The sequence below is a fragment of the Trachinotus anak genome, unplaced genomic scaffold (genome assembly GCF_046630095.1).
Source record: "Trachinotus anak isolate AG129_WGS33_773 ecotype Australia unplaced genomic scaffold, CSIRO_AGI_Tana_v1 ptg000026l, whole genome shotgun sequence".
In the NCBI taxonomy this organism is placed as follows: Eukaryota; Metazoa; Chordata; class Actinopteri; order Carangiformes; family Carangidae; genus Trachinotus; species Trachinotus anak.
The window spans coordinates 15,018,172-15,043,261 of record NW_027273877.1 but is presented as its reverse complement, the minus strand read 5'-3'; the positions used below and the strand labels follow the sequence as shown (position 1 = coordinate 15,043,261).

General features: G+C 46.7%; 31 non-coding genes and 13 pseudogenes across 31 annotated transcripts; all 44 read left to right on the top strand.

Annotated features, from left to right (window-relative positions):
* Window positions 1-142: 142 nt before the first annotated feature.
* LOC139610217 (5S ribosomal RNA) lies at window positions 143-261 on the top strand. The gene has a single exon (XR_011685664.1). It is a non-coding gene; the product is annotated as a 5S ribosomal RNA (ribosomal RNA).
* A 272-nt stretch (window positions 262-533) lies between these two features.
* Window positions 534-652, top strand: LOC139610206 (5S ribosomal RNA). Its single transcript, XR_011685653.1, has one exon. It is a non-coding gene; the product is annotated as a 5S ribosomal RNA (ribosomal RNA).
* Window positions 653-920: 268 nt separating this feature from the next.
* On the top strand, window positions 921-1,029 carry LOC139610300 (5S ribosomal RNA; annotated as a pseudogene).
* A 272-nt stretch (window positions 1,030-1,301) lies between these two features.
* LOC139610195 (5S ribosomal RNA) lies at window positions 1,302-1,420 on the top strand. The gene has a single exon (XR_011685642.1). It is a non-coding gene; the product is annotated as a 5S ribosomal RNA (ribosomal RNA).
* Window positions 1,421-1,692: 272 nt separating this feature from the next.
* Window positions 1,693-1,801, top strand: LOC139610299 (5S ribosomal RNA; annotated as a pseudogene).
* A 272-nt stretch (window positions 1,802-2,073) lies between these two features.
* LOC139610156 (5S ribosomal RNA) lies at window positions 2,074-2,192 on the top strand. Its single transcript, XR_011685603.1, has one exon. It is a non-coding gene; the product is annotated as a 5S ribosomal RNA (ribosomal RNA).
* Window positions 2,193-2,472: 280 nt separating this feature from the next.
* Window positions 2,473-2,591, top strand: LOC139610122 (5S ribosomal RNA). Its single transcript, XR_011685570.1, has one exon. It is a non-coding gene; the product is annotated as a 5S ribosomal RNA (ribosomal RNA).
* Window positions 2,592-2,863: 272 nt separating this feature from the next.
* On the top strand, window positions 2,864-2,982 carry LOC139610267 (5S ribosomal RNA). Its single transcript, XR_011685712.1, has one exon. It is a non-coding gene; the product is annotated as a 5S ribosomal RNA (ribosomal RNA).
* Window positions 2,983-3,254: 272 nt separating this feature from the next.
* Window positions 3,255-3,363, top strand: LOC139610368 (5S ribosomal RNA; annotated as a pseudogene).
* Window positions 3,364-3,635: 272 nt separating this feature from the next.
* On the top strand, window positions 3,636-3,754 carry LOC139610101 (5S ribosomal RNA). Its single transcript, XR_011685549.1, has one exon. It is a non-coding gene; the product is annotated as a 5S ribosomal RNA (ribosomal RNA).
* Window positions 3,755-4,026: 272 nt separating this feature from the next.
* Window positions 4,027-4,145, top strand: LOC139610184 (5S ribosomal RNA). The gene has a single exon (XR_011685631.1). It is a non-coding gene; the product is annotated as a 5S ribosomal RNA (ribosomal RNA).
* A 280-nt stretch (window positions 4,146-4,425) lies between these two features.
* On the top strand, window positions 4,426-4,544 carry LOC139610173 (5S ribosomal RNA). Its single transcript, XR_011685620.1, has one exon. It is a non-coding gene; the product is annotated as a 5S ribosomal RNA (ribosomal RNA).
* A 272-nt stretch (window positions 4,545-4,816) lies between these two features.
* On the top strand, window positions 4,817-4,935 carry LOC139610829 (5S ribosomal RNA). Its single transcript, XR_011686133.1, has one exon. It is a non-coding gene; the product is annotated as a 5S ribosomal RNA (ribosomal RNA).
* A 272-nt stretch (window positions 4,936-5,207) lies between these two features.
* On the top strand, window positions 5,208-5,316 carry LOC139610425 (5S ribosomal RNA; annotated as a pseudogene).
* Window positions 5,317-5,588: 272 nt separating this feature from the next.
* Window positions 5,589-5,707, top strand: LOC139610162 (5S ribosomal RNA). Its single transcript, XR_011685609.1, has one exon. It is a non-coding gene; the product is annotated as a 5S ribosomal RNA (ribosomal RNA).
* A 268-nt stretch (window positions 5,708-5,975) lies between these two features.
* Window positions 5,976-6,084, top strand: LOC139610297 (5S ribosomal RNA; annotated as a pseudogene).
* Window positions 6,085-6,356: 272 nt separating this feature from the next.
* On the top strand, window positions 6,357-6,475 carry LOC139610151 (5S ribosomal RNA). The gene has a single exon (XR_011685598.1). It is a non-coding gene; the product is annotated as a 5S ribosomal RNA (ribosomal RNA).
* A 272-nt stretch (window positions 6,476-6,747) lies between these two features.
* On the top strand, window positions 6,748-6,866 carry LOC139610273 (5S ribosomal RNA). Its single transcript, XR_011685718.1, has one exon. It is a non-coding gene; the product is annotated as a 5S ribosomal RNA (ribosomal RNA).
* Window positions 6,867-7,146: 280 nt separating this feature from the next.
* LOC139610197 (5S ribosomal RNA) lies at window positions 7,147-7,265 on the top strand. The gene has a single exon (XR_011685644.1). It is a non-coding gene; the product is annotated as a 5S ribosomal RNA (ribosomal RNA).
* A 272-nt stretch (window positions 7,266-7,537) lies between these two features.
* LOC139610266 (5S ribosomal RNA) lies at window positions 7,538-7,656 on the top strand. The gene has a single exon (XR_011685711.1). It is a non-coding gene; the product is annotated as a 5S ribosomal RNA (ribosomal RNA).
* Window positions 7,657-7,928: 272 nt separating this feature from the next.
* LOC139610139 (5S ribosomal RNA) lies at window positions 7,929-8,047 on the top strand. The gene has a single exon (XR_011685586.1). It is a non-coding gene; the product is annotated as a 5S ribosomal RNA (ribosomal RNA).
* A 272-nt stretch (window positions 8,048-8,319) lies between these two features.
* On the top strand, window positions 8,320-8,428 carry LOC139610367 (5S ribosomal RNA; annotated as a pseudogene).
* Window positions 8,429-8,700: 272 nt separating this feature from the next.
* On the top strand, window positions 8,701-8,819 carry LOC139610127 (5S ribosomal RNA). Its single transcript, XR_011685575.1, has one exon. It is a non-coding gene; the product is annotated as a 5S ribosomal RNA (ribosomal RNA).
* Window positions 8,820-9,091: 272 nt separating this feature from the next.
* Window positions 9,092-9,210, top strand: LOC139610116 (5S ribosomal RNA). Its single transcript, XR_011685564.1, has one exon. It is a non-coding gene; the product is annotated as a 5S ribosomal RNA (ribosomal RNA).
* Window positions 9,211-9,478: 268 nt separating this feature from the next.
* On the top strand, window positions 9,479-9,587 carry LOC139610296 (5S ribosomal RNA; annotated as a pseudogene).
* Window positions 9,588-9,859: 272 nt separating this feature from the next.
* Window positions 9,860-9,978, top strand: LOC139610105 (5S ribosomal RNA). Its single transcript, XR_011685553.1, has one exon. It is a non-coding gene; the product is annotated as a 5S ribosomal RNA (ribosomal RNA).
* A 272-nt stretch (window positions 9,979-10,250) lies between these two features.
* On the top strand, window positions 10,251-10,359 carry LOC139610295 (5S ribosomal RNA; annotated as a pseudogene).
* A 272-nt stretch (window positions 10,360-10,631) lies between these two features.
* On the top strand, window positions 10,632-10,750 carry LOC139610155 (5S ribosomal RNA). The gene has a single exon (XR_011685602.1). It is a non-coding gene; the product is annotated as a 5S ribosomal RNA (ribosomal RNA).
* A 280-nt stretch (window positions 10,751-11,030) lies between these two features.
* LOC139610094 (5S ribosomal RNA) lies at window positions 11,031-11,149 on the top strand. Its single transcript, XR_011685542.1, has one exon. It is a non-coding gene; the product is annotated as a 5S ribosomal RNA (ribosomal RNA).
* A 272-nt stretch (window positions 11,150-11,421) lies between these two features.
* On the top strand, window positions 11,422-11,540 carry LOC139610265 (5S ribosomal RNA). The gene has a single exon (XR_011685710.1). It is a non-coding gene; the product is annotated as a 5S ribosomal RNA (ribosomal RNA).
* Window positions 11,541-11,812: 272 nt separating this feature from the next.
* On the top strand, window positions 11,813-11,921 carry LOC139610366 (5S ribosomal RNA; annotated as a pseudogene).
* Window positions 11,922-12,193: 272 nt separating this feature from the next.
* Window positions 12,194-12,312, top strand: LOC139610100 (5S ribosomal RNA). The gene has a single exon (XR_011685548.1). It is a non-coding gene; the product is annotated as a 5S ribosomal RNA (ribosomal RNA).
* Window positions 12,313-12,584: 272 nt separating this feature from the next.
* LOC139610083 (5S ribosomal RNA) lies at window positions 12,585-12,703 on the top strand. Its single transcript, XR_011685531.1, has one exon. It is a non-coding gene; the product is annotated as a 5S ribosomal RNA (ribosomal RNA).
* Window positions 12,704-12,983: 280 nt separating this feature from the next.
* Window positions 12,984-13,102, top strand: LOC139610071 (5S ribosomal RNA). The gene has a single exon (XR_011685519.1). It is a non-coding gene; the product is annotated as a 5S ribosomal RNA (ribosomal RNA).
* A 272-nt stretch (window positions 13,103-13,374) lies between these two features.
* On the top strand, window positions 13,375-13,493 carry LOC139610818 (5S ribosomal RNA). Its single transcript, XR_011686122.1, has one exon. It is a non-coding gene; the product is annotated as a 5S ribosomal RNA (ribosomal RNA).
* Window positions 13,494-13,765: 272 nt separating this feature from the next.
* On the top strand, window positions 13,766-13,874 carry LOC139610424 (5S ribosomal RNA; annotated as a pseudogene).
* A 272-nt stretch (window positions 13,875-14,146) lies between these two features.
* Window positions 14,147-14,255, top strand: LOC139610294 (5S ribosomal RNA; annotated as a pseudogene).
* A 272-nt stretch (window positions 14,256-14,527) lies between these two features.
* On the top strand, window positions 14,528-14,646 carry LOC139610196 (5S ribosomal RNA). The gene has a single exon (XR_011685643.1). It is a non-coding gene; the product is annotated as a 5S ribosomal RNA (ribosomal RNA).
* Window positions 14,647-14,926: 280 nt separating this feature from the next.
* On the top strand, window positions 14,927-15,045 carry LOC139610194 (5S ribosomal RNA). Its single transcript, XR_011685641.1, has one exon. It is a non-coding gene; the product is annotated as a 5S ribosomal RNA (ribosomal RNA).
* Window positions 15,046-15,317: 272 nt separating this feature from the next.
* On the top strand, window positions 15,318-15,436 carry LOC139610263 (5S ribosomal RNA). Its single transcript, XR_011685708.1, has one exon. It is a non-coding gene; the product is annotated as a 5S ribosomal RNA (ribosomal RNA).
* Window positions 15,437-15,708: 272 nt separating this feature from the next.
* LOC139610365 (5S ribosomal RNA) lies at window positions 15,709-15,817 on the top strand (annotated as a pseudogene).
* A 272-nt stretch (window positions 15,818-16,089) lies between these two features.
* On the top strand, window positions 16,090-16,208 carry LOC139610059 (5S ribosomal RNA). The gene has a single exon (XR_011685508.1). It is a non-coding gene; the product is annotated as a 5S ribosomal RNA (ribosomal RNA).
* Window positions 16,209-22,140: 5,932 nt separating this feature from the next.
* LOC139610262 (5S ribosomal RNA) lies at window positions 22,141-22,259 on the top strand. The gene has a single exon (XR_011685707.1). It is a non-coding gene; the product is annotated as a 5S ribosomal RNA (ribosomal RNA).
* Window positions 22,260-22,527: 268 nt separating this feature from the next.
* LOC139610435 (5S ribosomal RNA) lies at window positions 22,528-22,636 on the top strand (annotated as a pseudogene).
* Window positions 22,637-25,090: the final 2,454 nt, after the last annotated feature.

Here is a 25,090-nt window from a genome sequence, read left to right as displayed (position 1 = left end):
ATCACATTACACAGTTGACAAGTTGAGAGAAAGAAAGAAAGAAAGAAAGTCAAGCAAAGACACCCGCGCTTGACATACACAGCCATGTCTGTGATGGTGTGGATCATCATGTATAAAGGGGGTAGTTGTCACTTTCTCTGTGGCTTACGGCCATACCACCCTGAGCACGCCCGATCTCGTCCGATCTCGGAAGCTAAGCAGGGTCGGGCCTGGTTAGTACTTGGATGGGAGACCGCCTGGGAATACCAGGTGCTGTAAGCTTTTTCACTTTTCTGTGCAAACAACAGAGGACGCTGCTGCTTCAGTAAACAGCACTGACTGTGCCACTGCTCAACTGTCAATCACTGTGCAGACAGTTCAGCTCACAGTGCACAAACCACACTTTCATATTATCACATTACACAGTTGACAAGTTGAGAGAAAGAAAGAAAGAAAGAAAGTCAAGCAAAGACACCCGCGCTTGACATACACAGCCATGTCTGTGATGGTGTGGATCATCATGTATAAAGGGGGTAGTTGTCACTTGCTCTGCGGCTTACGGCCATACCACCCTGAGCACGCCCGATCTCGTCCGATCTCGGAAGCTAAGCAGGGTCGGGCCTGGTTAGTACTTGGATGGGAGACCGCCTGGGAATACCAGGTGCTGTAAGCTTTTTCACTTTTCTGTGCAAACAACAGAGGACGCTGCTGCTTCAGTAAACAGCACTGACTGTGCCACTGCTCAACTGTCAATCACTGTGCAGACAGTTCAGCTCACAGTGCACAAACCACACTTTCATATTATCACATTACACAGTTGACAAGTTGAGAGAAAGAAAGAAAGAAAGTCGAGCAAAGACACCCGCGCTTGACATACACAGCCATGTCTGTGATGGTGTGGATCATCATGTATAAAGGGGGTAGTTGTCACTTGCTCTCCGGCTTACGGCCATACCACCCTGAGCACGCCCGATCTCGGAAGCTAAGCAGGGTCGGGCCTGGTTAGTACTTGGATGGGAGACCGCCTGGGAATACCAGGTGCTGTAAGCTTTTTCACTTTTCTGTGCAAACAACAGAGGACGCTGCTGCTTCAGTAAACAGCACTGACTGTGCCACTGCTCAACTGTCAATCACTGTGCAGACAGTTCAGCTCACATTGCACAAACCACACTTTCATATTATCACATTACACAGTTGACAAGTTGAGAGAAAGAAAGAAAGAAAGAAAGTCGAGCAAAGACACCCGCGCTTGACATACACAGCCATGTCTGTGATGGTGTGGATCATCATGTATAAAGGGGGTAGTTGTCACTTGCTCTCCGGCTTACGGCCATACCACCCTGAGCACGCCCGATCTCGTCCGATCTCGGAAGCTAAGCAGGGTCGGGCCTGGTTAGTACTTGGATGGGAGACCGCCTGGGAATACCAGGTGCTGTAAGCTTTTTCACTTTTCTGTGCAAACAACAGAGGACGCTGCTGCTTCAGTAAACAGCACTGACTGTGCCACTGCTCAACTGTCAATCACTGTGCAGACAGTTCAGCTCACAGTGCACAAACCACACTTTCATATTATCACATTACACAGTTGACAAGTTGAGAGAAAGAAAGAAAGAAAGAAAGTCAAGCAAAGACACCCGCGCTTGACATACACAGCCATGTCTGTGATGGTGTGGATCATCATGTATAAAGGGGGTAGTTGTCACTTGCTCTGCGGCTTACGGCCATACCACCCTGAGCACGCCCGATCTCGGAAGCTAAGCAGGGTCGGGCCTGGTTAGTACTTGGATGGGAGACCGCCTGGGAATACCAGGTGCTGTAAGCTTTTTCACTTTTCTGTGCAAACAACAGAGGACGCTGCTGCTTCAGTAAACAGCACTGACTGTGCCACTGCTCAACTGGCAGTCACTGTGCAGACAGTTCAGCTCACAGTGCACAAACCACACTTTCATATTATCACATTACACAGTTGACAAGTTGAGAGAAAGAAAGAAAGAAAGAAAGTCAAGCAAAGACACCCGCGCTTGACATACACAGCCATGTCTGTGATGGTGTGGATCATCATGTATAAAGGGGGTAGTTGTCACTTGCTCTGCGGCTTACGGCCATACCACCCTGAGCACGCCCGATCTCGTCCGATCTCGGAAGCTAAGCAGGGTCGGTCCTGGTTAGTACTTGGATGGGAGACCGCCTGGGAATACCAGGTGCTGTAAGCTTTTTCACTTTTCTGTGCAAACAACAGAGGACGCTGCTGCTTCAGTAAACAGCACTGACTGTGCCACTGCTCAACTGTCAATCACTGTGCAGACAGTTCAGCTCACAGTGCACAAACCACACTTTCATATTTTGACATTACACAGTTGACAAGTTGACAAGTTGAGAGAAAGAAAGAAAGAAAGAAAGTCGAGCAAAGACACCCGCGCTTGACATACACAGCCATGTCTGTGATGGTGTGGATCATCATGTATAAAGGGGGTAGTTGTCACTTGCTCTGCGGCTTACGGCCATACCACCCTGAGCACGCCCGATCTCGTCCGATCTCGGAAGCTAAGCAGGGTCGGGCCTGGTTAGTACTTGGATGGGACACCGCCTGGGAATACCAGGTGCTGTAAGCTTTTTCACTTTTCTGTGCAAACAACAGAGGACGCTGCTGCTTCAGTAAACAGCACTGACTGTGCCACTGCTCAACTGTCAATCACTGTGCAGACAGTTCAGCTCACAGTGCACAAACCACACTTTCATATTATCACATTACACAGTTGACAAGTTGAGAGAAAGAAAGAAAGAAAGAAAGTCGAGCAAAGACACCCGCGCTTGACATACACAGCCATGTCTGTGATGGTGTGGATCATCATGTATAAAGGGGGTAGTTGTCACTTGCTCTGCGGCTTACGGCCATACCACCCTGAGCACGCCTGATCTCGTCCGATCTCGGAAGCCAAGCAGGGTCGGGTCTGGTTAGTACTTGGATGGGAGACCGCCTGGGAATACCAGGTGCTGTAAGCTTTTTCACTTTTCTGTGCAAACAACAGAGGACGCTGCTGCTTCAGTAAACAGCACTGACTGTGCCACTGCTCAACTGTCAGTCACTGTGCAGACAGTTCAGCTCACAGTGCACAAACCACACTTTCATATTATCACATTACACAGTTGACAAGTTAAGAGAAAGAAAGAAAGAAAGAAAGTCAAGCAAAGACACCCGCGCTTGACATACACAGCCATGTCTGTGATGGTGTGGATCATCATGTATAAAGGGGGTAGTTGTCACTTGCTCTGCGGCTTACGGCCATACTACCCTGAGCACGCCCGATCTCGGAAGCTAAGCAGGGTCGGGCCTGGTTAGTACTTGGATGGGAGACCGCCTGGGAATACCAGGTGCTGTAAGCTTTTTCACTTTTCTGTGCAAACAACAGAGGACGCTGCTGCTTCAGTAAACAGCACTGACTGTGCCACTGCTCAACTGTCAATCACTGTGCAGACAGTTCAGCTCACAGTGCACAAACCACACTTTCATATTTTCACATTACACAGTTGACAAGTTGAGAGAAAGAAAGAAAGAAAGAAAGTCGAGCAAAGACACCCGCGCTTGACATACACAGCCATGTCTGTGATGGTGTGGATCATCATGTATAAAGGGGGTAGTTGTCACTTGCTCTGCGGCTTACGGCCATACCACCCTGAGCACGCCTGATCTCGTCCGATCTCGGAAGCTAAGCAGGGTCGGGCCTGGTTAGTACTTGGATGGGAGACCGCCTGGGAATACCAGGTGCTGTAAGCTTTTTCACTTTTCTGTGCAAACAACAGAGGACGCTGCTGCTTCAGTAAACAGCACTGACTGTGCCACTGCTCAACTGTCAATCACTGTGCAGACAGTTCAGCTCACAGTGCACAAACCACACTTTCATATTATCACATTACACAGTTGACAAGTTGAGAGAAAGAAAGAAAGAAAGAAAGTCGAGCAAAGACACCCGCGCTTGACATACACAGCCATGTCTGTGATGGTGTGGATCATCATGTATAAAGGGGGTAGTTGTCACTTGCTCTGCGGCTTACGGCCATACCACCCTGAGCACGCCCGATCTCGTCCGATCTCGGAAGCTAAGCAGGGTCGGGCCTGGTTAGTACTTGGATGGGAGACCGCCTGGGAATACCAGGTGCTGTAAGCTTTTTCACTTTTCTGTGCAAACAACAGAGGACGCTGCTGCTTCAGTAAACAGCACTGACTGTGCCACTGCTCAACTGTCAATCACTGTGCAGACAGTTCAGCTCACAGTGCACAAACCACACTTTCATATTTTGACATTACACAGTTGACAAGTTGACAAGTTGAGAGAAAGAAAGAAAGAAAGAAAGTCGAGCAAAGACACCCGCGCTTGACATACACAGCCATGTCTGTGATGGTGTGGATCATCATGTATAAAGGGGGTAGTTGTCACTTGCTCTGCGGCTTACGGCCATACCACCCTGAGCACGCCCGATCTCGTCCGATCTCGGAAGCTAAGCAGGGTCGGGCCTGGTTAGTACTTGGATGGGAGACCGCCTGGGAATACCAGGTGCTGTAAGCTTTTTCACTTTTCTGTGCAAACAACAGAGGACGCTGCTGCTTCAGTAAACAGCACTGACTGTGCCACTGCTCAACTGTCAATCACTGTGCAGACAGTTCAGCTCACATTGCACAAACCACACTTTCATATTATCACATTACACAGTTGACAAGTTGAGAGAAAGAAAGAAAGAAAGAAAGTCGAGCAAAGACACCCGCGCTTGACATACACAGCCATGTCTGTGATGGTGTGGATCATCATGTATAAAGGGGGTAGTTGTCACTTGCTCTCCGGCTTACGGCCATACCACCCTGATCACGCCCGATCTCGTCCGATCTCGGAAGCTAAGCAGGGTCGGGCCTGGTTAGTACTTGGATGGGAGACCGCCTGGGAATACCAGGTGCTGTAAGCTTTTTCACTTTTCTGTGCAAACAACAGAGGACGCTGCTGCTTCAGTAAACAGCACTGACTGTGCCACTGCTCAACTGTCAATCACTGTGCAGACAGTTCAGCTCACAGTGCACAAACCACACTTTCATATTATCACATTACACAGTTGACAAGTTGAGAGAAAGAAAGAAAGAAAGAAAGTCGAGCAAAGACACCCGCGCTTGACATACACAGCCATGTCTGTGATGGTGTGGATCATCATGTATAAAGGGGGTAGTTGTCACTTGCTCTGCGGCTTACGGCCATACCACCCTGAGCACGCCGGATCTCGGAAGCTAAGCAGGGTCGGGCCTGGTTAGTACTTGGATGGGAGACCGCCTGGGAATACCAGGTGCTGTAAGCTTTTTCACTTTTCTGTGCAAACAACAGAGGACGCTGCTGCTTCAGTAAACAGCACTGACTGTGCCACTGCTCAACTGTCAATCACTGTGCAGACAGTTCAGCTCACAGTGCACAAACCACACTTTCATATTATCACATTACACAGTTGACAAGTTGAGAGAAAGAAAGAAAGAAAGAAAGTCAAGCAAAGACACCCGCGCTTGACATACACAGCCATGTCTGTGATGGTGTGGATCATCATGTATAAAGGGGGTAGTTGTCACTTGCTCTGCGGCTTACGGCCATACCACCCTGAGCACGCCCGATCTCGTCCGATCTCGGAAGCTAAGCAGGGTCGGGCCTGGTTAGTACTTGGATGGGAGACCGCCTGGGAATACCAGGTGCTGTAAGCTTTTTCACTTTTCTGTGCAAACAACAGAGGACGCTGCTGCTTCAGTAAACAGCACTGACTGTGCCACTGCTCAACTGTCAATCACTGTGCAGACAGTTCAGCTCACAGTGCACAAACCACACTTTCATATTATCACATTACACAGTTGACAAGTTGAGAGAAAGAAAGAAAGAAAGTCGAGCAAAGACACCCGCGCTTGACATACACAGCCATGTCTGTGATGGTGTGGATCATCATGTATAAAGGGGGTAGTTGTCACTTGCTCTCCGGCTTACGGCCATACCACCCTGAGCACGCCCGATCTCGGAAGCTAAGCAGGGTCGGGCCTGGTTAGTACTTGGATGGGAGACCGCCTGGGAATACCAGGTGCTGTAAGCTTTTTCACTTTTCTGTGCAAACAACAGAGGACGCTGCTGCTTCAGTAAACAGCACTGACTGTGCCACTGCTCAACTGTCAATCACTGTGCAGACAGTTCAGCTCACATTGCACAAACCACACTTTCATATTATCACATTACACAGTTGACAAGTTGAGAGAAAGAAAGAAAGAAAGAAAGTCGAGCAAAGACACCCGCGCTTGACATACACAGCCATGTCTGTGATGGTGTGGATCATCATGTATAAAGGGGGTAGTTGTCACTTGCTCTCCGGCTTACGGCCATACCACCCTGAGCACGCCCGATCTCGTCCGATCTCGGAAGCTAAGCAGGGTCGGGCCTGGTTAGTACTTGGATGGGAGACCGCCTGGGAATACCAGGTGCTGTAAGCTTTTTCACTTTTCTGTGCAAACAACAGAGGACGCTGCTGCTTCAGTAAACAGCACTGACTGTGCCACTGCTCAACTGGCAGTCACTGTGCAGACAGTTCAGCTCACAGTGCACAAACCACACTTTCATATTATCACATTACACAGTTGACAAGTTGAGAGAAAGAAAGAAAGAAAGAAAGTCAAGCAAAGACACCCGCGCTTGACATACACAGCCATGTCTGTGATGGTGTGGATCATCATGTATAAAGGGGGTAGTTGTCACTTGCTCTGCGGCTTACGGCCATACCACCCTGAGCACGCCCGATCTCGTCCGATCTCGGAAGCTAAGCAGGGTCGGTCCTGGTTAGTACTTGGATGAGAGACCGCCTGGGAATACCAGGTGCTGTAAGCTTTTTCACTTTTCTGTGCAAACAACAGAGGACGCTGCTGCTTCAGTAAACAGCACTGACTGTGCCACTGCTCAACTGTCAATCACTGTGCAGACAGTTCAGCTCACAGTGCACAAACCACACTTTCATATTTTGACATTACACAGTTGACAAGTTGACAAGTTGAGAGAAAGAAAGAAAGAAAGAAAGTCGAGCAAAGACACCCGCGCTTGACATACACAGCCATGTCTGTGATGGTGTGGATCATCATGTATAAAGGGGGTAGTTGTCACTTGCTCTGCGGCTTACGGCCATACCACCCTGAGCACGCCCGATCTCGTCCGATCTCGGAAGCTAAGCAGGGTCGGGCCTGGTTAGTACTTGGATGGGAGACCGCCTGGGAATACCAAGTGCTGTAAGCTTTTTCACTTTTCTGTGCAAACAACAGAGGACGCTGCTGCTTCAGTAAACAGCACTGACTGTGCCACTGCTCAACTGTCAATCACTGTGCAGACAGTTCAGCTCACAGTGCACAAACCACACTTTCATATTATCACATTACACAGTTGACAAGTTGAGAGAAAGAAAGAAAGAAAGAAAGTCGAGCAAAGACACCCGCGCTTGACATACACAGCCATGTCTGTGATGGTGTGGATCATCATGTATAAAGGGGGTAGTTGTCACTTGCTCTGCGGCTTACGGCCATACCACCCTGAGCACGCCTGATCTCGTCCGATCTCGGAAGCCAAGCAGGGTCGGGTCTGGTTAGTACTTGGATGGGAGACCGCCTGGGAATACCAGGTGCTGTAAGCTTTTTCACTTTTCTGTGCAAACAACAGAGGACGCTGCTGCTTCAGTAAACAGCACTGACTGTGCCACTGCTCAACTGTCAGTCACTGTGCAGACAGTTCAGCTCACAGTGCACAAACCACACTTTCATATTATCACATTACACAGTTGACAAGTTAAGAGAAAGAAAGAAAGAAAGAAAGTCAAGCAAAGACACCCGCGCTTGACATACACAGCCATGTCTGTGATGGTGTGGTTCATCATGTATAAAGGGGGTAGTTGTCACTTGCTCTGCGGCTTACGGCCATACCACCCTGAGCACGCCCGATCTCGTCCGATCTCGGAAGCTAAGCAGGGTCGGGCCTGGTTAGTACTTGGATGGGAGACCGCCTGGGAATACCAGGTGCTGTAAGCTTTTTCACTTTTCTGTGCAAACAACAGAGGACGCTGCTGCTTCAGTAAACAGCACTGACTGTGCCACTGCTCAACTGTCAATCACTGTGCAGACAGTTCAGCTCACAGTGCACAAACCACACTTTCATATTATCACATTACACAGTTGACAAGTTGAGAGAAAGAAAGAAAGAAAGAAAGTCAAGCAAAGACACCCGCGCTTGACATACACAGCCATGTCTGTGATGGTGTGGATCATCATGTATAAAGGGGGTAGTTGTCACTTGCTCTGCGGCTTACGGCCATACTACCCTGAGCACGCCCGATCTCGGAAGCTAAGCAGGGTCGGGCCTGGTTAGTACTTGGATGGGAGACCGCCTGGGAATACCAGGTGCTGTAAGCTTTTTCACTTTTCTGTGCAAACAACAGAGGACGCTGCTGCTTCAGTAAACAGCACTGACTGTGCCACTGCTCAACTGTCAATCACTGTGCAGACAGTTCAGCTCACAGTGCACAAACCACACTTTCATATTATCACATTACACAGTTGACAAGTTGAGAGAAAGAAAGAAAGAAAGAAAGTCAAGCAAAGACACCCGCGCTTGACATACACAGCCATGTCTGTGATGGTGTGGATCATCATGTATAAAGGGGGTAGTTGTCACTTTCTCTGTGGCTTACGGCCATACCACCCTGAGCACGCCCGATCTCGTCCGATCTCGGAAGCTAAGCAGGGTCGGGCCTGGTTAGTACTTGGATGGGAGACCGCCTGGGAATACCAGGTGCTGTAAGCTTTTTCACTTTTCTGTGCAAACAACAGAGGACGCTGCTGCTTCAGTAAACAGCACTGACTGTGCCACTGCTCAACTGTCAATCACTGTGCAGACAGTTCAGCTCACAGTGCACAAACCACACTTTCATATTATCACATTACACAGTTGACAAGTTGAGAGAAAGAAAGAAAGAAAGAAAGTCAAGCAAAGACACCCGCGCTTGACATACACAGCCATGTCTGTGATGGTGTGGATCATCATGTATAAAGGGGGTAGTTGTCACTTGCTCTGCGGCTTACGGCCATACCACCCTGAGCACGCCCGATCTCGTCCGATCTCGGAAGCTAAGCAGGGTCGGGCCTGGTTAGTACTTGGATGGGAGACCGCCTGGGAATACCAGGTGCTGTAAGCTTTTTCACTTTTCTGTGCAAACAACAGAGGACGCTGCTGCTTCAGTAAACAGCACTGACTGTGCCACTGCTCAACTGTCAATCACTGTGCAGACAGTTCAGCTCACAGTGCACAAACCACACTTTCATATTATCACATTACACAGTTGACAAGTTGAGAGAAAGAAAGAAAGAAAGTCGAGCAAAGACACCCGCGCTTGACATACACAGCCATGTCTGTGATGGTGTGGATCATCATGTATAAAGGGGGTAGTTGTCACTTGCTCTCCGGCTTACGGCCATACCACCCTGAGCACGCCCGATCTCGGAAGCTAAGCAGGGTCGGGCCTGGTTAGTACTTGGATGGGAGACCGCCTGGGAATACCAGGTGCTGTAAGCTTTTTCACTTTTCTGTGCAAACAACAGAGGACGCTGCTGCTTCAGTAAACAGCACTGACTGTGCCACTGCTCAACTGTCAATCACTGTGCAGACAGTTCAGCTCACATTGCACAAACCACACTTTCATATTATCACATTACACAGTTGACAAGTTGAGAGAAAGAAAGAAAGAAAGAAAGTCGAGCAAAGACACCCGCGCTTGACATACACAGCCATGTCTGTGATGGTGTGGATCATCATGTATAAAGGGGGTAGTTGTCACTTGCTCTCCGGCTTACGGCCATACCACCCTGAGCACGCCCGATCTCGTCCGATCTCGGAAGCTAAGCAGGGTCGGGCCTGGTTAGTACTTGGATGGGAGACCGCCTGGGAATACCAGGTGCTGTAAGCTTTTTCACTTTTCTGTGCAAACAACAGAGGACGCTGCTGCTTCAGTAAACAGCACTGACTGTGCCACTGCTCAACTGTCAATCACTGTGCAGACAGTTCAGCTCACAGTGCACAAACCACACTTTCATATTATCACATTACACAGTTGACAAGTTGAGAGAAAGAAAGAAAGAAAGAAAGTCAAGCAAAGACACCCGCGCTTGACATACACAGCCATGTCTGTGATGGTGTGGATCATCATGTATAAAGGGGGTAGTTGTCACTTGCTCTGCGGCTTACGGCCATACCACCCTGAGCACGCCCGATCTCGGAAGCTAAGCAGGGTCGGGCCTGGTTAGTACTTGGATGGGAGACCGCCTGGGAATACCAGGTGCTGTAAGCTTTTTCACTTTTCTGTGCAAACAACAGAGGACGCTGCTGCTTCAGTAAACAGCACTGACTGTGCCACTGCTCAACTGGCAGTCACTGTGCAGACAGTTCAGCTCACAGTGCACAAACCACACTTTCATATTATCACATTACACAGTTGACAAGTTGAGAGAAAGAAAGAAAGAAAGAAAGTCAAGCAAAGACACCCGCGCTTGACATACACAGCCATGTCTGTGATGGTGTGGATCATCATGTATAAAGGGGGTAGTTGTCACTTGCTCTGCGGCTTACGGCCATACCACCCTGAGCACGCCCGATCTCGTCCGATCTCGGAAGCTAAGCAGGGTCGGTCCTGGTTAGTACTTGGATGGGAGACCGCCTGGGAATACCAGGTGCTGTAAGCTTTTTCACTTTTCTGTGCAAACAACAGAGGACGCTGCTGCTTCAGTAAACAGCACTGACTGTGCCACTGCTCAACTGTCAATCACTGTGCAGACAGTTCAGCTCACAGTGCACAAACCACACTTTCATATTTTGACATTACACAGTTGACAAGTTGACAAGTTGAGAGAAAGAAAGAAAGAAAGAAAGTCGAGCAAAGACACCCGCGCTTGACATACACAGCCATGTCTGTGATGGTGTGGATCATCATGTATAAAGGGGGTAGTTGTCACTTGCTCTGCGGCTTACGGCCATACCACCCTGAGCACGCCCGATCTCGTCCGATCTCGGAAGCTAAGCAGGGTCGGGCCTGGTTAGTACTTGGATGGGAGACCGCCTGGGAATACCAGGTGCTGTAAGCTTTTTCACTTTTCTGTGCAAACAACAGAGGACGCTGCTGCTTCAGTAAACAGCACTGACTGTGCCACTGCTCAACTGTCAATCACTGTGCAGACAGTTCAGCTCACAGTGCACAAACCACACTTTCATATTATCACATTACACAGTTGACAAGTTGAGAGAAAGAAAGAAAGAAAGAAAGTCGAGCAAAGACACCCGCGCTTGACATACACAGCCATGTCTGTGATGGTGTGGATCATCATGTATAAAGGGGGTAGTTGTCACTTGCTCTGCGGCTTACGGCCATACCACCCTGAGCACGCCTGATCTCGTCCGATCTCGGAAGCCAAGCAGGGTCGGGTCTGGTTAGTACTTGGATGGGAGACCGCCTGGGAATACCAGGTGCTGTAAGCTTTTTCACTTTTCTGTGCAAACAACAGAGGACGCTGCTGCTTCAGTAAACAGCACTGACTGTGCCACTGCTCAACTGTCAGTCACTGTGCAGACAGTTCAGCTCACAGTGCACAAACCACACTTTCATATTATCACATTACACAGTTGACAAGTTAAGAGAAAGAAAGAAAGAAAGAAAGTCAAGCAAAGACACCCGCGCTTGACATACACAGCCATGTCTGTGATGGTGTGGATCATCATGTATAAAGGGGGTAGTTGTCACTTGCTCTGCGGCTTACGGCCATACTACCCTGAGCACGCCCGATCTCGGAAGCTAAGCAGGGTCGGGCCTGGTTAGTACTTGGATGGGAGACCGCCTGGGAATACCAGGTGCTGTAAGCTTTTTCACTTTTCTGTGCAAACAACAGAGGACGCTGCTGCTTCAGTAAACAGCACTGACTGTGCCACTGCTCAACTGTCAATCACTGTGCAGACAGTTCAGCTCACAGTGCACAAACCACACTTTCATATTTTCACATTACACAGTTGACAAGTTGAGAGAAAGAAAGAAAGAAAGAAAGTCGAGCAAAGACACCCGCGCTTGACATACACAGCCATGTCTGTGATGGTGTGGATCATCATGTATAAAGGGGGTAGTTGTCACTTGCTCTGCGGCTTACGGCCATACCACCCTGAGCACGCCTGATCTCGTCCGATCTCGGAAGCTAAGCAGGGTCGGGCCTGGTTAGTACTTGGATGGGAGACCGCCTGGGAATACCAGGTGCTGTAAGCTTTTTCACTTTTCTGTGCAAACAACAGAGGACGCTGCTGCTTCAGTAAACAGCACTGACTGTGCCACTGCTCAACTGTCAATCACTGTGCAGACAGTTCAGCTCACAGTGCACAAACCACACTTTCATATTATCACATTACACAGTTGACAAGTTGAGAGAAAGAAAGAAAGAAAGAAAGTCGAGCAAAGACACCCGCGCTTGACATACACAGCCATGTCTGTGATGGTGTGGATCATCATGTATAAAGGGGGTAGTTGTCACTTGCTCTGCGGCTTACGGCCATACCACCCTGAGCACGCCCGATCTCGTCCGATCTCGGAAGCTAAGCAGGGTCGGGCCTGGTTAGTACTTGGATGGGAGACCGCCTGGGAATACCAGGTGCTGTAAGCTTTTTCACTTTTCTGTGCAAACAACAGAGGACGCTGCTGCTTCAGTAAACAGCACTGACTGTGCCACTGCTCAACTGTCAATCACTGTGCAGACAGTTCAGCTCACAGTGCACAAACCACACTTTCATATTTTGACATTACACAGTTGACAAGTTGACAAGTTGAGAGAAAGAAAGAAAGAAAGAAAGTCGAGCAAAGACACCCGCGCTTGACATACACAGCCATGTCTGTGATGGTGTGGATCATCATGTATAAAGGGGGTAGTTGTCACTTGCTCTGCGGCTTACGGCCATACCACCCTGAGCACGCCCGATCTCGTCCGATCTCGGAAGCTAAGCAGGGTCGGGCCTGGTTAGTACTTGGATGGGAGACCGCCTGGGAATACCAGGTGCTGTAAGCTTTTTCACTTTTCTGTGCAAACAACAGAGGACGCTGCTGCTTCAGTAAACAGCACTGACTGTGCCACTGCTCAACTGTCAATCACTGTGCAGACAGTTCAGCTCACATTGCACAAACCACACTTTCATATTATCACATTACACAGTTGACAAGTTGAGAGAAAGAAAGAAAGAAAGAAAGTCGAGCAAAGACACCCGCGCTTGACATACACAGCCATGTCTGTGATGGTGTGGATCATCATGTATAAAGGGGGTAGTTGTCACTTGCTCTCCGGCTTACGGCCATACCACCCTGATCACGCCCGATCTCGTCCGATCTCGGAAGCTAAGCAGGGTCGGGCCTGGTTAGTACTTGGATGGGAGACCGCCTGGGAATACCAGGTGCTGTAAGCTTTTTCACTTTTCTGTGCAAACAACAGAGGACGCTGCTGCTTCAGTAAACAGCACTGACTGTGCCACTGCTCAACTGTCAATCACTGTGCAGACAGTTCAGCTCACAGTGCACAAACCACACTTTCATATTATCACATTACACAGTTGACAAGTTGAGAGAAAGAAAGAAAGAAAGAAAGTCGAGCAAAGACACCCGCGCTTGACATACACAGCCATGTCTGTGATGGTGTGGATCATCATGTATAAAGGGGGTAGTTGTCACTTGCTCTGCGGCTTACGGCCATACCACCCTGAGCACGCCGGATCTCGGAAGCTAAGCAGGGTCGGGCCTGGTTAGTACTTGGATGGGAGACCGCCTGGGAATACCAGGTGCTGTAAGCTTTTTCACTTTTCTGTGCAAACAACAGAGGACGCTGCTGCTTCAGTAAACAGCACTGACTGTGCCACTGCTCAACTGTCAATCACTGTGCAGACAGTTCAGCTCACAGTGCACAAACCACACTTTCATATTATCACATTACACAGTTGACAAGTTGAGAGAAAGAAAGAAAGAAAGAAAGTCAAGCAAAGACACCCGCGCTTGACATACACAGCCATGTCTGTGATGGTGTGGATCATCATGTATAAAGGGGGTAGTTGTCACTTGCTCTGCGGCTTACGGCCATACCACCCTGAGCACGCCCGATCTCGGAAGCTAAGCAGGGTCGGGCCTGGTTAGTACTTGGATGGGAGACCGCCTGGGAATACCAGGTGCTGTAAGCTTTTTCACTTTTCTGTGCAAACAACAGAGGACGCTGCTGCTTCAGTAAACAGCACTGACTGTGCCACTGCTCAACTGGCAGTCACTGTGCAGACAGTTCAGCTCACAGTGCACAAACCACACTTTCATATTATCACATTACACAGTTGACAAGTTGAGAGAAAGAAAGAAAGAAAGAAAGTCAAGCAAAGACACCCGCGCTTGACATACACAGCCATGTCTGTGATGGTGTGGATCATCATGTATAAAGGGGGTAGTTGTCACTTGCTCTGCGGCTTACGGCCATACCACCCTGAGCACGCCCGATCTCGTCCGATCTCGGAAGCTAAGCAGGGTCGGGCCTGGTTAGTACTTGGATGGGAGACCGCCTGGGAATACCAAGTGCTGTAAGCTTTTTCACTTTTCTGTGCAAACAACAGAGGACGCTGCTGCTTCAGTAAACAGCACTGACTGTGCCACTGCTCAACTGTCAATCACTGTGCAGACAGTTCAGCTCACAGTGCACAAACCACACTTTCATATTTTGACATTACACAGTTGACAAGTTGACAAGTTGAGAGAAAGAAAGAAAGAAAGAAAGTCGAGCAAAGACACCCGCGCTTGACATACACAGCCATGTCTGTGATGGTGTGGATCATCATGTATAAAGGGGGTAGTTGTCACTTGCTCTGCGGCTTACGGCCATACCACCCTGAGCACGCCCGATCTCGTCCGATCTCGGAAGCTAAGCAGGGTCGGGCCTGGTTAGTACTTGGATGGGAGACCGCCTGGGAATACCAAGTGCTGTAAGCTTTTTCACTTTTCTGTGCAAACAACAGAGGACGCTGCTGCTTCAGTAAACAGCACTGACTGTGCCACTGCTCAACTGTCAATCACTGTGCAGACAGTTCAGCTCACAGTGCACAAACCACACTTTCATATTATCACATTACACAGTTGACAAGTTGAGAGAAAGAAAGAAAGAAAGAAAGTCGAGCAAAGACACCCGCGCTTGACATACACAGCCATGTCTGTGATGGTGTGGATCATCATGTATAAAGGGGGTAGTTGTCACTTGCTCTGCGGCTTACGGCCATACCACCCTGAGCACGCCTGATCTCGTCCGATCTCGGAAGCCAAGCAGGGTCGGGTCTGGTTAGTACTTGGATGGGAGACCGCCTGGGAATACCAGGTGCTGTAAGCTTTTTCACTTTTCTGTGCAAACAACAGAGGACGCTGCTGCTTCAGTAAACAGCACTGACTGTGCCACTGCTCAACTGTCAGTCACTGTGCAGACAGTTCAGCTCACAGTGCACAAACCACACTTTCATATTATCACATTACACAGTTGACAAGTTAAGAGAAAGAAAGAAAGAAAGAAAGTCAAGCAAAGACACCCGCGCTTGACATACACAGCCATGTCTGTGATGGTGTGGATCATCATGTATAAAGGGGGTAGTTGTCACTTGCTCTGCGGCTTACGGCCATACTACCCTGAGCACGCCCGATCTCGGAAGCTAAGCAGGGTCGGGCCTGGTTAGTACTTGGATGGGAGACCGCCTGGGAATACCAGGTGCTGTAAGCTTTTTCACTTTTCTGTGCAAACAACAGAGGACGCTGCTGCTTCAGTAAACAGCACTGACTGTGCCACTGCTCAACTGTCAATCACTGTGCAGACAGTTCAGCTCACAGTGCACAAACCACACTTTCATATTATCACATTACACAGTTGACAAGTTGAGAGAAAGAAAGAAAGAAAGAAAGTCAAGCAAAGACACCCGCGCTTGACATACACAGCCATGTCTGTGATGGTGTGGATCATCATGTATAAAGGGGGTAGTTGTCACTTGCTCTGCGGCTTACGGCCATACCACCCTGAGCACGCCCGATCTCGTCCGATCTCGGAAGCTAAGCAGGGTCGGGCCTGGTTAGTACTTGGATGGGAGACCGCCTGGGAATACCAGGTGCTGTAAGCTTTTTCACTTTTCTGTGCAAACAACAGAGGACGCTGCTGCTTCAGTAAACAGCACTGACTGTGCCACTGCTCAACTGTCAATCACTGTGCAGACAGTTCAGCTCACAGTGCACAAACCACACTTTCATATTATCACATTACACAGTTGACAAGTTGAGAGAAAGAAAGAAAGAAAGAAAGTCGAGCAAAGACACCCGCGCTTGACATACACAGCCATGTCTGTGATGGTGTGGATCATCATGTATAAAGGGGGTAGTTGTCACTTGCTCTGCGGCTTACGGCCATACCACCCTGAGCACGCACAGAGGAGGAGCACGCCGTACGTTCACGACAGTCAATCAGTCCGTGTTTTTTTGGATCGTTTTCAGCCTTGGTTTTTGCTGGTTTGTAATTTTTTAGTTTAGTATTTAATTTGTGGGTTACATCCCCCGACAGCTTTTGCTGTCTGGGGGACTCTTTGTGTTTAAAAAATCATTCAAATGGATCCAACGGTGACAGACAAAGGAACGGAAAAGACGACGGAGAAGAGAATGCCCGCGAGTGCGGAAAAACAGAAGAAAATGTACGAAAAGAGACTGACAATCATGTTGGAAATAGAAGGAGAGGAGAGAACAACGATGATGGACATGCTGAGAAAAGTGAGGGCGGAGTGTGGAGAAGTGCTTGGCTGCCGTTTTAAGACGCCAAAGTCATACGAGCTGACGATGAAAGAGGAAAGCGGGAAGAAAAAGCTGATGGACGGACTGAGAATTGGGAACAACAGACTGATGGCGAAAGAACTGGGTAACAATGAAATGGTCGTCTCATTCATTAATCTGCCCACTTACATAGAGGATGAGGAAATATTGGCAAAACTACAGGACTGGGGAGTCACTGCGGTCTCGTCCATTAAGAGGAGGATGTGGCCAGGGACGGACATCGCTGATGGGACGAGGTTTTTAAAGGTCCGTTTCACAGACGCTGTGAAATCATTGCCATATTCCACTAAGTTTGAGACGGTAAGCGGAGCGGAGCACTTCCGCGTCATCCATGACAGGCAAGTTAAAGTTTGCCGCTTGTGTATACAGCCTGGCCACATTGTCAGAGACTGTCCCACTTTTATTTGTTTTAAATGTGGGAAACAGGGGCATTACGCACGAGAGTGTGATGCGGAGGGGAAATGTGCTCTGTGCAAAGAAAAGATCTCCCTGTGTGTGTGTGGAGAGCCGGGGGAGGACGCCGAAGAGCCGTCATACTCCGACGTCTCTGACGAGGAGGAGAGAGAGGCGGAGGACGGCGCCGATACGGGGAGAGAGGAGGATGGACGGAGAGGCGGCGTCGAGAGGGAGGAGCCGGGAATGACCGGAGAGACCCACGAGGAGGGAAACCGTGACTGTGGGGAATCGAGAGGAGACGAAGGAGGGAGAGACTCTGATAATCCAGCACCACAAAATCCAGACAATTATGCTGGCTTTGGAACGCGGGCAGCAAATGAAAAAGACGGGAAAGCTGTGTCGGACGGGTCTGAGGGCGAGGAGGGGATGGACGTCAGCGCAGAGACCATCAGACAGCTGAAGAGAAAGAAGAGGGCGAAGGAAAAGGAGAAGATGAAGGTTAAAAAGTAGAGGTATGGCTGCTGCTCTGCTATTCTTTTTTGTTTTATGCCTTATGTTGCATATTGCTTCGTTTAACTGTAACGGTCTAAGAGGAAAAACGAAAGCGGAGTTGGTATTTAATGCCATAAAAGCAGAAGTACTGTGCCTGCAAGAGACTCACTGGACTGACGAAGTTTTTAAAGATATCAGCTCACTGTGGAGAGGCAAAATTATTGCAAATAATATGAGTCACAGAGCATGTGGTGTTGCTATCTTGGTAAAAGAGGAGACATTGACTGACATACAGGTAGTCCACAAAGATGACAAAGGGAGGTTGCTTGTCATTGAATTTAATTTTTGTAACATTAGGTTTAGATTAATTAATGTCTATGCACCAAATATTGAAAAGGAAAGAAGAGAAATGTTTGATAATTTGAGGACTTTTTGTACTGAGAGATGTATTTTGGTTGGTGATTTTAATTTATGGTGTACAAGGCTGGATGGGTCCAGCAGTGTTAATTTCAGAAACGATACTTCAAGGAGTGTTTTATTTGATGTTATGAATAAGGAAGATTTAGTTGATGTATGGAGGGATATGTATCCAAACAGGAGAGAATACTCAAGAAAGCAAATGGTTTTGGGAAAAGTGAAACAAAGCAGAATAGATTTAGTTTTGATTAAAAGAAATATTTTGAGTTGGGTCTTGAATGTAAAATATAAGTTTTTGGGTTTAAGTGATCATGCTGCTTTAACTTTTGGTTTTGGGGTGAGATGTGAAGGGAGGGGAGGGGGGGTTTGGTGTTTAAACTCTTGTTTGTTAAAAGAGGAGGAATATAGAAAAATTATTTCAAGACTTATAAAAAATGAGCAAGAAAATACTTTATTTGAAGACGATGTTTGTTTATGGTGGGAACAGATGAAGAATAAAATAAAAAGAACAAGTATTAGATTTGCAAAAAAGAGGAACTTTGTGAAAAAGAAAGAGGAAAATGAAGTGAAAGAAAAATTAATAAAAGAGCTGGAAAGACTGGAGGAGGATCCGAATCGGGATAGGACATACTTTATGAAATTAGAAGGTGAGATAGAATATTATGAGAGAGAAAAATATGAGGGAGCAGTTATCAGAAGTAGGGCTCAGTATGCAGTTGAGGGAGAAAAGTGTACAAACTTCTTTCTCAACTTGGAGAAAAGTAAACAGGTAAAGTCTTATATAACGGAGCTAGAAAGTGAGAATGGAGAGAGAGTGACAGATTTTGTAGGCATTTTGGAGGTAGTGGAAGCTTTTTATGCAAAACTGTTTCAAAAGGAAGGTATAGTGCAGGAATGTGTGGATGAGATATTAGATACTGTTGATGCCAGAATATCAGATGAAAGTAAACAAATGTGTGACGATGATTTGACAATTGATGAAATTAAAATAGCTATAGAGCAAATGAAATCCAGCAAGAGTCCAGGTTCAGATGGCCTGACACATGAATTTTATAAGGTTTTTTCTGATATATTGGTGCCAATACTGTTGAAAGTGTATAAGTGTATGGAGGAAAGGAAAACGGTTCCAGAGTCAATGGCAACAGGGGTTATTACTATCTTGTTTAAAAAAAGAGGGAGTCCGTTTAAATTAGAAAATTACAGGCCTTTAAGTCTGTTGAACTCGGACTACAAGATTTTAACAAAAGCTTTAGCCAATAGATTGAGGGACGTGGTAGGAGAAATAATAGCACCAACACAAGCTTATAGTATACCAGGTAGGGACATCACTGATGTCATATGTACAATTAGAGATGTAGTCAATAGTATGAATAATGATGGTGAGGGTGGTCTAGTCCTGAATTTAGACTTAAATAAAGCTTTTGATAGGGTTGAACATGGGTATTTAGAACAGGTTTTGGGCAAATTTGGTTTTGGGGATAGGTTTGTTAATTGGATAATGTTGCTATATGCAAATGCTAAAAGTTGTGTGAAAATAAATGGTATGCTCACTGATGTTTTCCCAGTACAACGGTCAGTCAGACAAGGCTGTCCTCTTTCAGCCTTGCTCTATTCTTTAGCAGCAGAACCATTGGCAACACTATGTAAAAAAGACATTTCTTTACAAAGCATTCAAATACCATATAGCACAAATAGTCTAATTCATCAATTTGCTGACGATACAACCTTTACTGTCAGAACCATAGAAAGTGTAAAAGGAATAATGAAACATGTTGAAACATATGGGAGAGCATCAGGAGCAAAAGTAAACATAGAAAAATCAGAAATTATGTGTGTAGGGCATACAAATCCAGAAGAGTGTGAAATTCCTTTAAAGATAACGAGAGACTTCATTAAAATATTGGGTGTGAACATAGGAGTACAGAGTAAGGAAGCGAGAGATGCCACATGGACTGGTATATTGAATAAAGTTAAACAATTATTAAATTTGTGGTCTATGAGAGGGCTGCGATTAAAAGGTAAGGTTGTAGTCATTAACTCATTGCTTCTATCAAAATTTAATTATGTGATGGGAGCTCTAGATCTCCCTGAGTGGGTTTTGAATGAGGTGAGAGCTGTAATAAGTAAGTTTCTGTGGAGAGGAAAAGGAGTTAAAATATCTATGAAGACATTAATAGCAGGGTATGGAGAGGGAGGGCTAAAACTGATGGACTTAGATGTTAAACGAAAAGCATTGAGAATAAAGGTGGTTAAAAAATATCTATATGGTAAGGAGGAGTATGGTTGGAAAGGGTTCTTTAAGGATTTTCTGTGTAAAAGTGGAGGATGTGGGGACAGTGGGATCTTTATGAGATTCAGAAAGAATATGTTGGAAAATCTTCCTGTGTTTTATCAAGAGGTATTTCTAGCTTGGGCAGATTTCATTGAGCACCTGAAATATGACTGCAAAACAATAAATCAAATATTAGATCAGCCAGTATTTATGAATCCACAAATAAAAAACAGTGGGAATGTTTTGTATGACAAAGTTTTCATACAAGCAGGATTAAAACAAGTGAGAGATTTTGCTTATGAGTATGTGCCTGGCTTCTTGCCAAATAGAGCCATTTTTGACAGTGTTGTGGAGATAGACGAGGAGGTAGGTAGAACTAAGGTGGATAATGTGATTAAGTGCATAAAAGGAAGCTTACCGGATATATGGATTAAAACAATAGAGAGGGAAACAGTTCAGGTAGGAAAGAGTGAGCTACCAGATCTGTACATTGATCAGATTGATGGGAAAATGCTCTTTAATAAAATAAAAGTGAAGATGTTGTACACGTTGATGCTGATGAAAGAAATCAAGACCCCAGCATCAGAAAATGTTTGGTTGAAGGTATTTCAGGATCTGAATGTGAAAGAAATTTGGAAAAATTTACATGTCAAGTACAATAGCATAGACTGTGAAAATTTGGACTTCAAACTCAGACATAACAGAATATACACGAATGTGGTCATTCACCAAATTAATAAAAATGTAGATCGGTTTTGTGATGTTTGTAAATCAGATCCTGAAACACTGATGCATTTGTTTTTTGAATGCAAGGAATTAAAGAACTTTCAATTGAAACTAATAACCCTGATCAAAAACAATTGGAAATTAGATCTGATAGCGAATGATTGGAAGAAAGTTTTCTTTTTTGGTTCAAGTAAAACATCAAAAACTGTGAATGTTAATTTGTTTAATTTTGTATTAAGTCATGCTAGATATGCAGTATGGCTAAGGAGAAATTTAGCACATTTTGAAGGGAAGAGGATAGAAGTGTTAGCTTTGTTTGTATCGGTATTAAGGAAAGATGTTGCTTTGCGATGGAACTTTTTGAGTAGGAGTTTGTTTGAGGAGTTTTTTGTGCAAGGCAGTAGCCTTATTTCTATTGATGATGGAGGTAGATTTCATATTAATTTATGATTTTTATCCTTTGTGCTTTGTTTTGTTGTTAATGTGTATGTATATGTAAATATTGTGTTCTGAAAAGCTTTGTATATTTTCATAATAAAAGAAAAAAAAAAAAAAAAAAAAAAGCACGCCCGATCTCGTCCGATCTCGGAAGCTAAGCAGGGTCGGGCCTGGTTAGTACTTGGATGGGAGACCGCCTGGGAATACCAGGTGCTGTAAGCTTTTTCACTTTTCTGTGCAAACAACAGAGGACGCTGCTGCTTCAGTAAACAGCACTGACTGTGCCACTGCTCAACTGTCAATCACTGTGCAGACAGTTCAGCTCACAGTGCACAAACCACACTTTCATATTATCACATTACACAGTTGACAAGTTGAGAGAAAGAAAGAAAGAAAGAAAGTCGAGCAAAGACACCCGCGCTTGACATACACAGCCATGTCTGTGATGGTGTGGATCATCATGTATAAAGGGGGTAGTTGTCACTTGCTCTGCGGCTTACGGCCATACCACCCTGAGCACGCCTGATCTCGTCCGATCTCGGAAGCCAAGCAGGGTCGGGTCTGGTTAGTACTTGGATGGGAGACCGCCTGGGAATACCAGGTGCTGTAAGCTTTTTCACTTTTCTGTGCAAACAACAGAGGACGCTGCTGCTTCAGTAAACAGCACTGACTGTGCCACTGCTCAACTGTCAATCACTGTGCAGACAGTTCAGCTCACAGTGCACAAACCACACTTTCATATTATCACATTACACAGTTGACAAGTTGAGAGAAAGAAAGAAAGAAAGTCGAGCAAAGACACCCGCGCTTGACATACACAGCCATGTCTGTGATGGTGTGGATCATCATGTATAAAGGGGGTAGTTGTCACTTGCTCTCCGGCTTACGGCCATACCACTCTGAGCACGCCGGATCTCGGAAGCTAAGCAGGGTCGGGCCTGGTTAGTACTTGGATGGGAGACCGCCTGGGAATACCAGGTGCTGTAAGCTTTTTCACTTTTCTGTGCAAACAACAGAGGACGCTGCTGCTTCAGTAAACAGCACTGACTGTGCCACTGCTCAACTGTCAATCACTGTGCAGACAGTTCAGCTCACAGTGCACAAACCACACTTTCATATTATCACATTACACAGTTGACAAGTTGAGAGAAAGAAAGAAAGAAAGAAAGTCGAGCAAAGACACCCGCGCTTGACATACACAGCCATGTCTGTGATGGTGTGGATCATCATGTATAAAGGGGGTAGTTGTCACTTTCTCTCCAGCTTACGGCCATACCACCCTGAGCACGCATCACGCATGACAGGTTGCACGGCAGTTGAGAGATAGGAAGTGAGCGAGAGAGAGCGAGCGAGCGAGCGAGTGTTTTTTTTCGAGTTATTATTTGTGTGAATGAGCGTGTTTTAGTGTTTGAGCGACTGTGGTTTTTGTGTGTTTTCATTCCCCCAACAGCTTTAACGCTGTTTGGGGGGATTACAGCTTTTTCTTTTCCCTCTTTTTTTTTGAACCCGTTTGTGGGTTTAAACTACGGATGGACAAAATGGCGGCCAGGACTAATGGACAGTTTACAAACACTTTGAGAAAGGAAAACGGACTAAACGAAACGGTAACGGCGAAAACACAGACAGCAGGAACGAAAACGGCTTATGAAAAAGATTTAACGATCCAGATTGAGCTAAACGGAGATGACAATGTAACAACGATGGAGCTAATGAAGTGTGTGAGAGAGCTGTGCGGGGGACTAATTGCATGCAGATGCATTGGTAACAAGAGATACGAGATCACGATGACGAACACGTCTGGGAAACAAAGGCTGCTGGACGGCTTCAGGATCGGAGCAACGAGTGTGCTGGGGAAGGAGCTGACAAATGACGAGCTGGTGGTGTCATTCCTGGGGCTGCCGGCGTACATTACGGACGAGGAAATACTGCAGAAACTACATGGCTGGGGAGTGTCGGCCACATCACAGATTAAGAGAAGAATGTGGCCGGGAACGAGAATCGCAGACGGGACCAGGTACGTGAAAGTAAAGTTTAATGAAACGGTACAGTCTCTTCCTTATTCGGCTCGGTTTCAAACGGCCACGGGGCCGGAATACTTCAGGGTGATTCATGACAGGCAGGTTAAGGTGTGTAGAATTTGTATTCAGCCAGGGCACATCCTCAGAGAATGCCCGGAATTCACCTGTCATAAATGCGGAGTCCAGGGGCATTACGCGAGAGAATGCGTAAAAGTCGAGGAGAGGTGTGAGCTATGCCACAACAATATGGAAAACTGTGTCTGTAGGAACAGTGAATCAGAGGAGGTCCGTGAAGGGTCTGAGTCAGGTCAGGAGGGGAGTGAGTGCGAAGCTGAGGAGGCGGAGATGGAGTGTTTCAGTGAGGCGGCGGGAGCTGGTGAGACGAGGAGTCCCAGCGCAGAGCCGCAGGCAGACGAGAGCTTGGTGAGCGCGCAGTGGTGTGATTCTGACATCGAGAGCGCTAGTATGAGTCTGCCCTGCGGCCAAAGAGAGCACACTGAGGCGGGGACGGGACTGGGAAAAGCTCTCGGACCCGCCGATCTCCCTGCTCTGGAAAAATCACTATTAACCGCCGCCTCTCAGGCTGAAACGGACGCTCCGCAAAGCGCTCCGCTCTGCGCTCCGCGCTCGGCGAAGAGCGCACCGCCAGCAGCTCCCCAAATGGCTGACTCGGAATCCGACATGGACCTCACACAGATCACGCAAATCAGAAAAAGGCAAAATACAGAGAGGCAGGCGAAAAAAAGCAAAAAAAGTAAGGCAAAAAATCAGATATGATAGCAAATCTCTCATTTTTGCAGCTCACCCTCTCCATGACAGTTGTTCTCTCGCTCAATGCCCGTGGGCTCCGCAGCAGAGGGAAAATTGAATGCATTCTTGGGTCTGTCAAATGTGATATCTTATGTTTACAAGAGACAAGATGGGATGAAAGCGCCATCAGTTTTGTTAAAGCGCTGTGGAGAGGGTCGGTCATGTATGCTAATGGGACAGATTTAGCGAGAGGAGTGGCCATCTTATGCAAAGAAAACAGCTTTGAAAAAACGGACTGTGTGCATAAAGACGCTGAAGGCAGGATGATTGTAATAGATGTGGAAAGAGGGGGGGAAAAACAAAGGATTATAAATGTATATGCTTCAAATGAGGAAAAAAACAGGAAAATATTTTTCAAACAAATAACAAAATGGTGTAAAACGAATTGTGTGATAATAGGGGACTTCAATGTTGTTTTAAACAAAATGGATATCTCAGCAAATAATGTATTTAAGGAGGATGCCAGCAGGAAAATACTGTATGAAACCATGAATGATAATAACCTGACAGAGATATGGAGAGTGTTACAGCCAAACAAAAGAGAGTTCTCAAGGAGACAAGTAGTTGAAGGGAAGTTGAAGCAGTCAAGAATTGATCTATGCTTAGGCACTCCAGC